Below are 12,397 nucleotides of genomic sequence, written 5' to 3'. Positions count from 1 at the left end.
CAGACACCAGCGTTTTCTCTCTAGTCCCAGGAGGCTACCAGGCACTTCACCCAGACCCTCAAATATCCCCCAGGTGCTAGGTCACTTCTCTCAAGGGAGCCAGGCCTTGGGATTCTTCTCTGGAAATTAGCATTCTGTGCCTTCAAGAAAAGATCCCCATGTCCCTTGCCTTTCTACTTGTTTTATCAGGAGTGTTGGTCCAAGAGTCCATGCTAGGGGTCAATAAACTCTTCCTGCATCTGTGCTGGTCACCCTTATCCATGGGGAGTTCTGTCCCAGCACCCCCAGTGGGTGCCAGAAACAGCAGTTAGCTGTTTGCATGCTGAGTTTTCCTATACCCTATGATAAACTTCAACCTATAAATCAGACACAGTAAGAGACTGACCACAATAACTAATTATAACATAGACAATTATGACATACCGTTCAGGACAGAGTGCCATCTAAAACTTATGAATTCTGCATTTCTAAAACATGAATGATTTATATCTGAAACTTTCCACTTACTAGTCTTGGGCCGCTGGTTACCATCACCAAGAGTAACTGTGAAAGCATAGAAATCAAGACCCTGGCTGGGGCGGGGGTGGGGTGGGGGGCTGATGCAGCAAACATTTTAAGCTTTCTAGCCTCACAGTCTCAGGTACACCTCCCCGGGGGCAAATATAAGGAAGCAAGCTCAACTGTGTTCCAAAAGTTCCCCCTGCAACTCAGGCCCTGGGCCAGACTGGGGCCACAGCTGCCAAGCCTGATGAAGGCCTTCATTCCCAAGGACCAGTTTTCACCCTGCTGTGGTTTACGCTGTGGGCTCCTGGCCTGTGAATTCCTGGAGGAACCAACCGTGTTCCACATGGCTTGGCATCTTCCTCGAGCCCCATAGCAAGCTGGCCATGGCCTGCCAGGCAAGGAGGGATGGCAGGGGACACCGATTACTGGTAGACTCTGGGCTCAGAGCATGTTGTATGTGCGAATTCCGAGGCAAGATCTTTCCGAGTTTCTGGAATGCTCAGGAATTGGGACTTCTCAAGGAATAACCACATGATTTGGGGTGTACTCAGTTATGTATGAGAGGGGAATTATATAAATATAGAGGTGGGCTTTAAGCCTGGTAGTTGAGACGCTGGCTGAGATACCTGCAACTCATATTGCAGTACCTGGGGTTGAGGCTCAGCTCGGCTCACAACCCCAGCTTCCTGCTAACGTGCACCCTGAGAGGCGGCAGGCGGTAGCTCAAGCAGTTGGGTTCCTGCTACCCACCTGGGAGACCTGGATGGAGTTCCCAGTTCCTGACCTTGGCTGCTGGCCTGGGGCCATTGCAGAGTTCTGGGGGAGTGAGCCAGGGGATGGGAGCTCCCAGTGTGTGTGTGTGTGTGTGTCCCTACCTCCTGAATATATAAATAAAAACATAAAATTAATATATATTACAACAAAGGTGGTCATATGCATAGGTTTTGAAAGCACATATTCAGTTATCTGAAATTTATTGTTCCTAGGAGTTATCTTGGTTTCTCCCCAAGCATACAGTAATCACACCTTAAATCACAGACGTCAACTGATTTCTGAAGACTGAAATGATTCCAGAACCACTTCAGATGCGTGACAAATGTATGTGCATCTTCTCCTAGATCAATTCAGTGATTTTAAAAACAAAATGATAAAAAAGCCTTCAGAAGAGCAATTGGGGGAAAACGGTGCCATTAACGCTTATTGTAAGGTAAAGGAAGAGTGTTAATATTCAGTGTTTCGAAACAGGGCCAGCTAAAGTGGGTAAAATTGATGATCCTGAATCAAAAATAAACGCTTGGAAGACTTAAAAGTGTTGATCTTCGCTTGCTGTTTGAGGTCTCATCTGACTAATGAGAGCTATAAGGAAGTTCTTGAATGAACATGATCCATTTTCTCCTGTACTTGTGGTGATGACGGAACACCAGCTTAAAACCTAACATTTTCAAAAGTCTGAATTCATTCCCTTTAATTTGTTTTTACCGGATCACGCTGTTTCTGCCTTGTTGTTCAAAACAAGGCTGTAGAAAATGTTAGAAATAATGTCACTGTTTTCTAAATTGGTCCTCTCTTTTTTTATGCAGGTGAAAAGCACTTGGGAATAAAGTAATATCCAACATTGGTTAGGGACTGGGGCAATTTTTCCACAGGACAGTTTGTCAGGACATAGCTGAAGCCTTGAATAAAGTTACAGACTCTCTGACCAAGAAATATATCTAGGCACATATCCTAATGGAGAAATTAAGAAAATACAGTTCAGGTAATAAGTTACACAACCCTTAAAATGATGTCCTAGACCTATGCTTATTCACATGGAAAGACAACGTCTGATACAATGGACCGGTCACTCCACAGACACCTCTACCCCAGTCTACTTGCAGTATTGACCATGGAACCCAGAAAGCTACAGCTGCCTTGCCCAGGTCCTGCACAGGGCCCCCCCTTGCAATACTCAGATTGGAAGGAGTGACTGGAAGATATTCACTGAATGTCCACAGTGACCTCCTCTTGGTGGTAGAATTCTCACAGCTTTTTTTTTTTTTTTTTTTTTTTTTTTTGCTCATCTGGACTTTCTAAAATTTTCAATAAATGTGCTAGGTGTTGAGAAACACCCATTCCAGAGCGCACTAGAATGAGAAGCACAGTGTCTCAGCTATGCGACTGAGTCTGGAGCAAGTCAGTCCCTTCCCATAATCCTCTTTCTTCATCAGCATATTGAAGAGTGTGGACTGGATCACTCCCACTCCAAGTAAAGTACACTTCAGTTCCTTGGAAAATGTGATGATCCGTTTTACTCCCTCGCGGTGTATGGTTGTAACTTCCTTGCTTATGTTGGATCTCAGACTGCACTAATGCAGCAAAATCAGAGCATTGCATCCCCTCAAAGATGGATACGATGACTCAGAAAGGAGATAGAAACGTGACAAAAAAGAGTCGTGATCAGCCATGTTCCGCAGGCCTGGGCTATATAAAATAGTTCATGTCCTTAGCTGGTGGAAGCTTTCTATTTAAACGAAATGGAGTTGACTCTGAGAACAGAGAAGGAGCTGATGTGGGAGTGCTGGAGTGGATGACACCTGCTGGTGACCAGGACTCCCAGGTCCCCAGGATCTCTGCAGCTTCCGCACTCACACTCACACGCACCCACGTCACCCACGTGCTGGAGAGTGGCTTGAGCACCCACACTGTTACTTGGAGGACACTAAGCCGTTCTCGGACGCGAGCCAGCGTTCAGTCAATGCCCTTGACACTAGCAGATGCTCTTCTCAACAGGGTCCTCCTTCACTTGGCAATTTCCTTGGAACATCAGCATTGCTTTTTGAAAAGTAATGAGACAGCATGAAGTAGAGACATGATTTATCTGCATTGTGAGGATTAGATTGTTTTTAAATTTTATTTTATTATTTTTATTTTTTTTGACAGGCAGAGTGGACAGTGAGAGAGAGAGACAGAGAGAAAGGTCTTCCTTTTGCCATTGGTTCACCCTCCAATGGCTGCTGCGGCCAGAGCACCGCGCTGATCCGATAGCAGGAGCCAGGTACTTATCCTGGTCCCCATGGGGTTCAGGGCCCAAGCACCCGGGCCATCCTCCACTGCACTCCCTGGCCACAGCAGAGAGCTGGCCTGGAAGAGGGGCAACCGGGACAAAATCCGGCCCCCGACCGGGACTAGAACCCGGGGTGCCGGCACCACAAGGCGGAGGATTAGCCTAGTGAGCCACGGCGCTGGCGAGGATTAGATTGTTAAAAAACAATAATTACCCTTTTGTGTGATTTCTATGTGCCTAAAAATGTGTCAGGTGTTGAACCTAATGCTTCAGTTGACTGTAACAAGTTTTTGAAGCAATAGTGTTTTCACTTCCTTTTCCCAGGTAAGGAAAGGAGACACAGAAACGTCTTGCCTGGGATTGCGGAGGTCAGTTGTCGAGCGGGGTTCTCCCTGGATCTGGAACCGTCCTCCCCCAGCCTGGCCTCCAAGTGGGGCGGGGCAGAGGCCTCGGAGAGCGGCGTGAGCTCCTCTTGATCCCATTCTTTCCCAGCTGAGGCACAGCATTCTCCCCGCGTGCTGCTGACACATTCTGCAGAGCACCTCCAGTGAGACCTGATTTCCCACTTGCTTCCTCAGGGAGATGGGGCGACTCCCTCCCCTCTCCCTCCCCTCTCCCTCCTCAGGTCATCCGGGATCTGAAGGTGCCTTGGGCTCCACCAAGCCCTAATCTGACCTCCAGGGAGAGCTTAAAACAGCCAACCAACAGCAGCCACACACACTCAGATGAGCAACAACATTCTCTCCACAGCCAGACCAACAGCGTCTCTGCACACCTAGACTGACGTCATCCACATACAGCCAGAGCCTCAGTGTCTGCACACTCAGACCCACATCTCTACACAATCACACCAACACCCTCTCCACACTCCGAGACCAATATGGTCTCCACACGCTCAGAGGAACGGCACCTCTCTAAGTTAACACCTCCTCTCATCATTTCCCTCTGAAAGCCCCCAAGTTGCATGTCATGCAGGCCCTGAGGTGGAAGTGTTTCCTGACCTTGTCGTCACCCGCACCTGCCTCTTCTTTAAAAATCAAAGCTTTCAGCACCTCACTTGGAGGATAATTCTCTACATTTTTCCCTCACTTATTCAGTGCCGAACCCTGACAATGCTCAGCCCGCAGGATCCCGCAGTGCACTGACCTACTGCGTTCTCATGGTCCCCATCTGCCCGATGTCCTCACTGCCTGCTCCTCTTGGTCCCACTCTCCTGTGCACCCACCATGGAGACCCTTAGTCCAGCACAGCCCAACTCCGTGCTGACTCCTCCAGAATTTCCTAGAACACTCCCCCACCGCGTGCTCTGTGGTCTCACTTGGACCCTGACCACAGTGCTGGCTGCTCTGCCTGGGATGCCCAGCCCTCCTTCTGCTTTCTGGCAAACTTGCTTTCCCACCATTCAGGACTGTGGAGTCAGGTCTCTGGAATTGTCACAAGTGATTTTACTTCGTTGACTAAAACTGGAACAATTAGATGAGCATCCACCCACCTGCTTGTCTGGGGGTCCCCCGGCGTCAGCGTGTGTCCTGTTTGGTGGCTAGGTCCTCGGTGCCCACCTGAGGCAGGGAGGGCTGCCCTCCTACACAAGGGCCCTGTTCTAGCAGGTGCACCTGCTCCTTGTGCTTCCATCACCAACTTTCTAACCAAGTGCTCAGGCCGAAGCCCAGAAAACCTCAATCCCTGGCCTTGGCTCACCCTAATGTCTAAGCCATAGCTGGTGCTGGGGGCTGTATTTTCCCCTTATGCGTCTTAGCAGCTCGCTGTTGCTGGGCTGTGGGACCTGCTGTTTCCAGGTGGTGAGAAGCCGCCTGCCTGCCCTGCCTACTACATCTCCCCCCACCCCCCGCCCTCTTCTCTCCCACACTGCTCACACGGTCACCTTTAAAACGTGGATCAGATTGTGTCTGTCTCCTGCCTAAAGCTTCCAACAGATTCTCTCCACCCTTAGCATAAACCTCAGCTCTTCACCGAAGCCACCCTCCGGCTCACTCTTCTGTCTCCCCCTGCTCCTCGTGTTCCCTGACACACTGTCACCCCTACCCCTGGGCCGTGACACCTGCTGTGTTCTCCTTATCACGGTTTTCCCCAGATTGTCGCTTAGTCACTCCTCATCATTCAGCCCCCAAACATCTCCGTGTCACCCTCCCTGACCACTCTTCATTTTTTTCCTTAGCTGTGGCTCCTATTGGAAGTTCTGATATTTACTTGTTATCCCTGTCTGTCTCCCTCTCTGGACTGAAGCACCCATGGGGAAAGGACCCTGTCTATCTTGCTAACCACTGTCTCTGCACTGAGCACATGGCCGGTACCCCATAAAGGTTTCCAATTAATTAATCTGGCCCTAAGGCTGTGTTCTTCACCACTACCCAGCACTCTGCCCTATGGGAAACCCTAAAAAGAGAACCTGCGAATGAACATTTCCAAAGCAGAGGTCAGAAGAGAGGTGCCTGCACAGGGAGACCTCTGCCTGCGGGACTTCTCTGCTCATGGTTAGCTAAGGTCTCCATCAAGAGAGGAGACAAAAGCAATTTTTAAAACATAGCTACAACTTGTTTACCCCTAAAGTTACAAAGTTCAGAATAGCCTTCCTTGGACACACACGTAACATGTTCGGCTACTGATGTAGGCCGCAGAGTGGTTTTGATAGTAAGTTATTATCCTTAATTTTGTTTAATGAAAGTATTTATATTTTACATTTTTCCAACAACTTTTGGATTGGAAACCCAACAGAAAGAGATCAACAAATTAGATTTCACATGCAGGCTACTTTTAGAAGTCCGTGGAAAGTAGATTTAATAGATGAGCTTATTCGGGCACAAAACAGTTTTGCAGTCCATGCCTACAGCACTGTTGTGGGGGGTGTGCCTCTGAGACAGCACGCCCCTGGGACTTTATTTACGATGCCCTATATTGTTATTGGACCTCCTTGAGATCTTAGTAATTTAATGTTTGCTTTTCACAGACATTAAATATTGCTATGTCTTGTCTGGAGACAATGGCAGGCACATTTATTTGCTTAGCACGGACAGAGTGTGACCCTTCTCCCTAAGTGAATTTCCCGCCAGCTAAAACGTCATTTCCACTCATTATATAAACGCAAGTCTTCTGAGTCAGAGGACGCTGGCCACTCCCGAGGCTTCTCCCTGCGACTCACAGCCATTGCAGTAAAAGTCAGTGCCGCACTGAAGTAATGAAAATGGTGCTCACCCTCCTGAATTGCGGAGAGGATTAAATGAGATAATGTGGGGAAGGGCACCGCCCAGGGCTGCCACCAATTGTAGTCTTTAATATGTCCGGACCCTGCCACCACTCTAATGCAATTTGTTGCATTCTTCCTTGCTGCTAGTGCTTGGATACAAAATCGAGAATCTAGAATTCGATTTCAAGTCTGGCGCTCCTGTTGCCTCCAGTCCTTAATGTCCCTCGGCCTCAGTCTCTTCACCTAGGGTGAGTGCACAGCTTTGCTGCTTTCCTTTATCAAGGACAATCCTGCTGGTGCGTTCCTCCTCTAGAGGTCAACACACCTGAGCTCTTCTCCGCCCAACACCTGGGCAATGAGGACCTCAGCCCGGAGCAGAGGCCCCCTGCAGCCTCAGCAGGTGGCAAGTGCTCTTACGGCGTGTGGACTGAAAGGGGAACCACGCAGCCCCCACTTTCCCAGCCAAACCTCAGCTGCCTCTGCTTCTGGAAGCCACAGTGACCCTGGGGCTCGCTCATCAGGAAGGCACGGTGGGCAGTGCCGAGCTTGCCCAGCCAAACCCTGTCTTTGCGGCACCCGGTCAGGACGGCAGGCTCGGGACGCCTCGCGAGCGGAGCAAGGCGCACTGCTGCTTCATTCTTGGTCTCCCATGGGGTGCAGGGCCCAAGCACTTGGGCCATCCTCCACTGCACTCCCTGGCCACAGCAGAGAGCTGGCCTGGAAGAGGGGCAACCGGGACAGAATCCGGCGCCCCGACCGGGACTAGAACCCGGGGTGCCGGCGCCGCAAGGCGGAGGATTAGCCTATCGAGCCATGGCGCCGGCCTGCTGCTTCATTCTTAAACTCCCTTTCCTACGTACCTTGGTGAGGATGGATGGAAATTTATCTTTCTATTATGCTGCAGTAATTGCTGAAATGAGCAGGATTGAGCTCCAGAACAAAACTTAAGCGTTGCCTTCCTTTGCAAATTAATAAATAAATAAAGGTCAGAAACCACATCAACAGAACCAAGGACCAAAGTCCCGTGGCCATCTCCATAGATGTGGAGAAAGTATTCGATAAGATTCAACATCAGCTTTAAGAAGGAGCATACCTCAAAATTACAAAGGCTGTAGATGGCAAACCACCAGCCAGTATCAGGTTGAACAGGAAAAAGCTGAAGGCATTTCCCCACAGACCTGGAAGGAGGCAAGGATGTCCACGCTCACCACTCTTACTGGATACAGTGTTGCAAAGGCGATCAGGGAGGAGAAAGAAGTGAAGGGCATTAACCTGGAAAGGAGAAGTCAAACACCCATGTTGCAGGTGGCATGTCGTTGTGTGTGGAAACACCTAAACATCCCCCCAAAAAGCCTTTAGAATTGGTAAACCGAGTTGCAAATAATAATAAATAAATACAAAATAAATAATAAACAATACCTTTTTATATGCTAATGATGACCTCACCAAAATAGAAATCAGAATGAAATCTCATTCACAGTAGACACCAAAAAAAAAAAAAAAAAAAAAAACAACCAGCAAATATTTAGGAATAAATGTAACCAAAAATGTGAAAAATCTCTACAATAAAAATTATAAAACAGTCATTAAAGAAATCATTAAGGACACAAAACAATGGAAATATACTCCTTGCTCATGGACTGGAAGAATTAATATAATTAAAATGTCTATACCAGGCCAGCATTGTACAGGTAAAGCTGCTGTCTGCAATGCTGGCATTCCATCTAAGCCCTAGTTTGTGTCCCAGCTGCTCCACTTCTGATCCATCTCCCTTCTAATGGCCTGGGAAAAGCAGTGGGAGACTGGAAGATGGCCCAAGTATTTGGGTCCCTGCATCCATGTGGGATAATGAATGAATTTTGTGGCTCCTGGCTTCAGCTCCTGGCTTAGTCTTGGCCATTGCGGCCATATGGAGAGTGAATCAGTGGATGGAACTCTCTCTCTCTCTCTCTCTTTCCCTCTCTCTCTCTCTCTCTCTCCCCTTCTCACTCTGTAGCTCTTTCAAATAAATATGTAAATTTTAAAATTAAGTAAGTAAACAAGATGATCCTAGAAACTAATGCAGTCTACAGATTCCCTGCACTCCCTGTCGGAATACCAATGGTATTCTCACAAAAGATCCTGAATAGCCAAAGGCATCCTGAAGGAAAAAAAAAAACAAAAAACAAAAAACAAAAAGCTGGAAGCATAATGATATCTGACTTCCAAACATAACACAAAGCCACAGTAATTAACACAGCATGTTATGGGGGCTGGCACTGTGGCGTAGTGGGTTAATGCCCTGGCCTGAAGCACCGGCATCCCATATGGGCGCCGGTTTGAGTCCCGGCTGCCCCATCTTCCAATCCAGCTCTCTGTGATGGCCTGGGAAGGCAGTGGAAGATGCCCCAAGTGGTTGGGCCCCTGCACCCGCGTGGGAGACCTGGAAGAAGCTTCTGGCTCCTAGCTTTGGATTGGCGCGGCTCTGGCCATTGTGACCATCTGGGGAGTAAACCAGTGGATGGAAGACCTCTCTCTCTTTCTCTCTGTCTCTGCCTCTCTTCTCTCTGTGTAACTCTGACTTTCAAATAAATAAAATAAATCTTAAAAAAAAAAAACCAGCATGTTACTAGCCTAGAAACCAACACACAGATCAATAAAGCAGAATACAGAATCCAGAAAATTAATCCATGTCCATAAAGCCAACTGATTTTTGACAGAAGTGCCTGGACTATATATTAGAGCACAAATGGTGCTGGCAAAAATGGATATATGTATGTAGAAAAATGAAATGAGATCCCTACCTCTCATCATACAATCAATTAAACATTGATCAAAGACCTAAATTTAAAACCTGAGACTATGAAGTTGCAGGAAGAAAATATGGGGAGCACTCCAAGACACTGTAGGTGTAGGTGATGACATTGGACAAGACCCCCAAAAGCAACACTGAACTAAATGGGACTCCATCAAACTCAGAATTTTCTGCACGGCAAAGGAAACAATCAACAGAGTAGAGAGGTGACTGACAGAATGTAGGAAAAACAAAACACTTGCAAGCTACTTATCTGACAAAGAATTAATGTCCAGAATATATCAGCAACTCAGAAAACTAAACAATAAACATACAACCAATCCAGTTAAGAAATAGGCAAAGGACCTTAATAGACAGTTCTCAAAAGAAGAAATACAAATGGCCAAAAAATACATGAAAAAAATGTTTTAACATCACTATCCATCAGGGAAAAACAAATCAAAACCATAATGAGGCCAGCGCCGTGGCTCAATAGGCTAATCCTCCGCCTTGCGGCACCGGCACACCGGGTTCTAGTCCCGGTCGGGGGCCGGATTCTGTCCCGGTTGCCCCTCTTCCAGGCCAGCTCTCTGCTGTGGCCCGGGAGTGCAGTAGAGGATGGCCCAAGTGCTTGGGCCCTGCACCCCATGGGAGACTAGGATAAGTACCTGGCTCCTGCCATCGGATCAGCGCGGTGCGCCTGCCGCGGCGGCCATTGGATGGTGTACCAATGGCAAAAGGAAGACCTTTCTCTCTGTCTCTCTCACTGTCCACTCTGCCTGCCAAAAAAAAAAAAAAAAACCATAATGAGACATCACCTCACCCCTGTCAGATGGCTAAAATCCAAAAGACAGAGATAACAAACACTGGCAAGGATGTGGAGAGAGGTGAACACATAGACACTGCTGGTGGGAAAGTAAATTAGTGCAGCCACTGTGGAAAAAAAAATTAGAAATACTTGCCATATGATCCAGCAAGCCCACTACTGGGAATATACACTCAAAAGACGTGAGCACGTTGTATCAGAGACACCGCACCACCATGTTCCCAGCAGCACTGTTCACAACAGTCACAATATGGAATCGACCAAGGTGTGCGTCATTGGAGCAATGGATAAAGAAAACGTGGAATGTTATTCAGCCATACAGAACAATGGAATTTATATAATTTGCACCAAACCAGTTGTAACTGGAGGCTCTCATGTTGACTGAAATGTCAGCCACAGAAAGACAAATACTGCATGTTCTCCCTTATATATGAGAGCTAAATTTAAAAAGCAAGCAAGCAAATGCTTGTGCGTAACAATATTGCTGAAAATAGTTTTGTCAAGCAACTTGTTAAGAATGATTTACTACTATAGTTTTAAATATCTGCGATTACTTTAAAATGTATGGTACATGAGTGAAACTGACCTCTTTTCATTAGATTACTGTTTATAATCCTTGCCGATATTCCTGCTGAACTAGGGTCTTTTTGCATTTTGTTGAACTCTTTGTCTCCTACGGTTCCAAAAGTCCAAAATCAAGGTGTAATCAGGCCATACTCCTCTCAGAAGTTCTGGGGAGAAAATCCTCCCTTGCCTCTCGGTGTTTCTAGACAGCATAGCTTTAGTCTCCAACGCATTCTCCTCTCTGTGTACATCTGTGTTTCTCTTCTTAAAAGGATGATAGTATTGGATGATACTATAGGATGATATCCTCTTCTTAACTTACATTTCAATTGCATCTGCAATGACCTTTAAAATAAGGGCACATGGAAAGATTCCAGGTGCTCATGCAATTGGGTGTCATACTATTCAAACACAAACAAGTTCATACATTTAAAAAGTAATGGACGGGGCCGGCGCCATGGCTCACTTGGTTAATCCTCCGCCTGCGGCACCAGCATCCCATATCGGCGCTGGGTTCTAGTCCCAGTTGCTCCTCTTCCAGTCCAGCTTTCTGCTGTGGCCCAGGAAGGCAGTGGAGGATGGCCCAAGTGCTTGGACCCTTGCACCCACATGGGAGACCAGAAAGAAGCACCTGGCTCCTGGCTTCAGATCGGCGTAGCTCCAGCCGTGGCAGCCATTTAGGGGGTGAAGGGGGTGAACCAACAGAAGGAAGACCTTTCTCTTTGTCTCTCTAACTCTGTCAAAAAAAAATCCAAAGATAACTTTAAAAAAATTAAATAGAAAATAAAAAGTAATGGATATCTTAGTTAATTTTGTAATGCTAACAATTACCATGGATTTGATAATTTACAACTAAAACAAATTTATTTCTCATAGTTCTAGAGCAGAGATGGAAAATATTTTTCTGCCAAGGGCCATTTGGGTATTTGTAACATCATCTGCAGGCCAAACAAAATTATCAACTTAAAAATTAGCCTGCAGTAGATTTATTGAACTTCAAGTCCCATCCATGGTTGCCTTGGCAGGGCCACACCAAATCATTTTGTGCGGCTTTATATGGTCCATGGCAGGATGTTCCCCATCCCTGCTCTAGAGTTTGAGATGTTCAATATCAGAGTGCCAGCATCCGGCACAGGCCTTCTTACTGTGTCATCCCGTGGTGGAAAACAGAAGAGCGAGAGGGTGGGAGAAAGCAGGAGAACAAGAGGAAGCTGAACTCACATGTATTTATAAGAAGCCCAGTCTGGGGCCAGTGCTGTGGTGTGGCAGGGATAGCTGCTGCTTGCAACACCAGCATGCCATATGGGTGCAGTTTGAGTCCCAGTTGCTTCATTTCTTTTTTTTTTTTTTTTAAGATTTGTTTATTTGAAAGGCTGAGTTACAGAGAGGCAGAGAGAGAGAGAGAGAGAGGTCTTCCATCTGTTGGTTCACTCCCCAAATGGCTGTAACCGCCAGAGTTGGCTCATCTGGAGCCAGAAGCTAGGA

The 12,397-nt window shown here is 47.0% G+C and overlaps 1 long non-coding RNA gene across 3 annotated transcripts in view; it reads right to left on the bottom strand.

Annotated features, from left to right (window-relative positions):
- LOC103349986 (uncharacterized) overlaps positions 1 to 12,397 on the bottom strand; it is a 119,605-nt gene that overhangs the window by 23,563 nt on the left and 83,645 nt on the right. For all 3 annotated transcript variants that reach the window (XR_011390268.1, XR_007923742.2, XR_007923744.2), the window contains one exon: positions 7,843 to 8,021. This is a non-coding gene — a long non-coding RNA (uncharacterized lncRNA). The remainder of the gene's footprint in view (positions 1 to 7,842; positions 8,022 to 12,397) is intronic.

Source organism: Oryctolagus cuniculus, chromosome 7, assembly GCF_964237555.1.
Source record: "Oryctolagus cuniculus chromosome 7, mOryCun1.1, whole genome shotgun sequence".
NCBI lineage: Eukaryota > Metazoa > Chordata > Mammalia > Lagomorpha > Leporidae > Oryctolagus > Oryctolagus cuniculus.
Note: the sequence above shows the minus strand (reverse complement) of the source record. Positions and strands in the feature narration are given on the sequence as shown.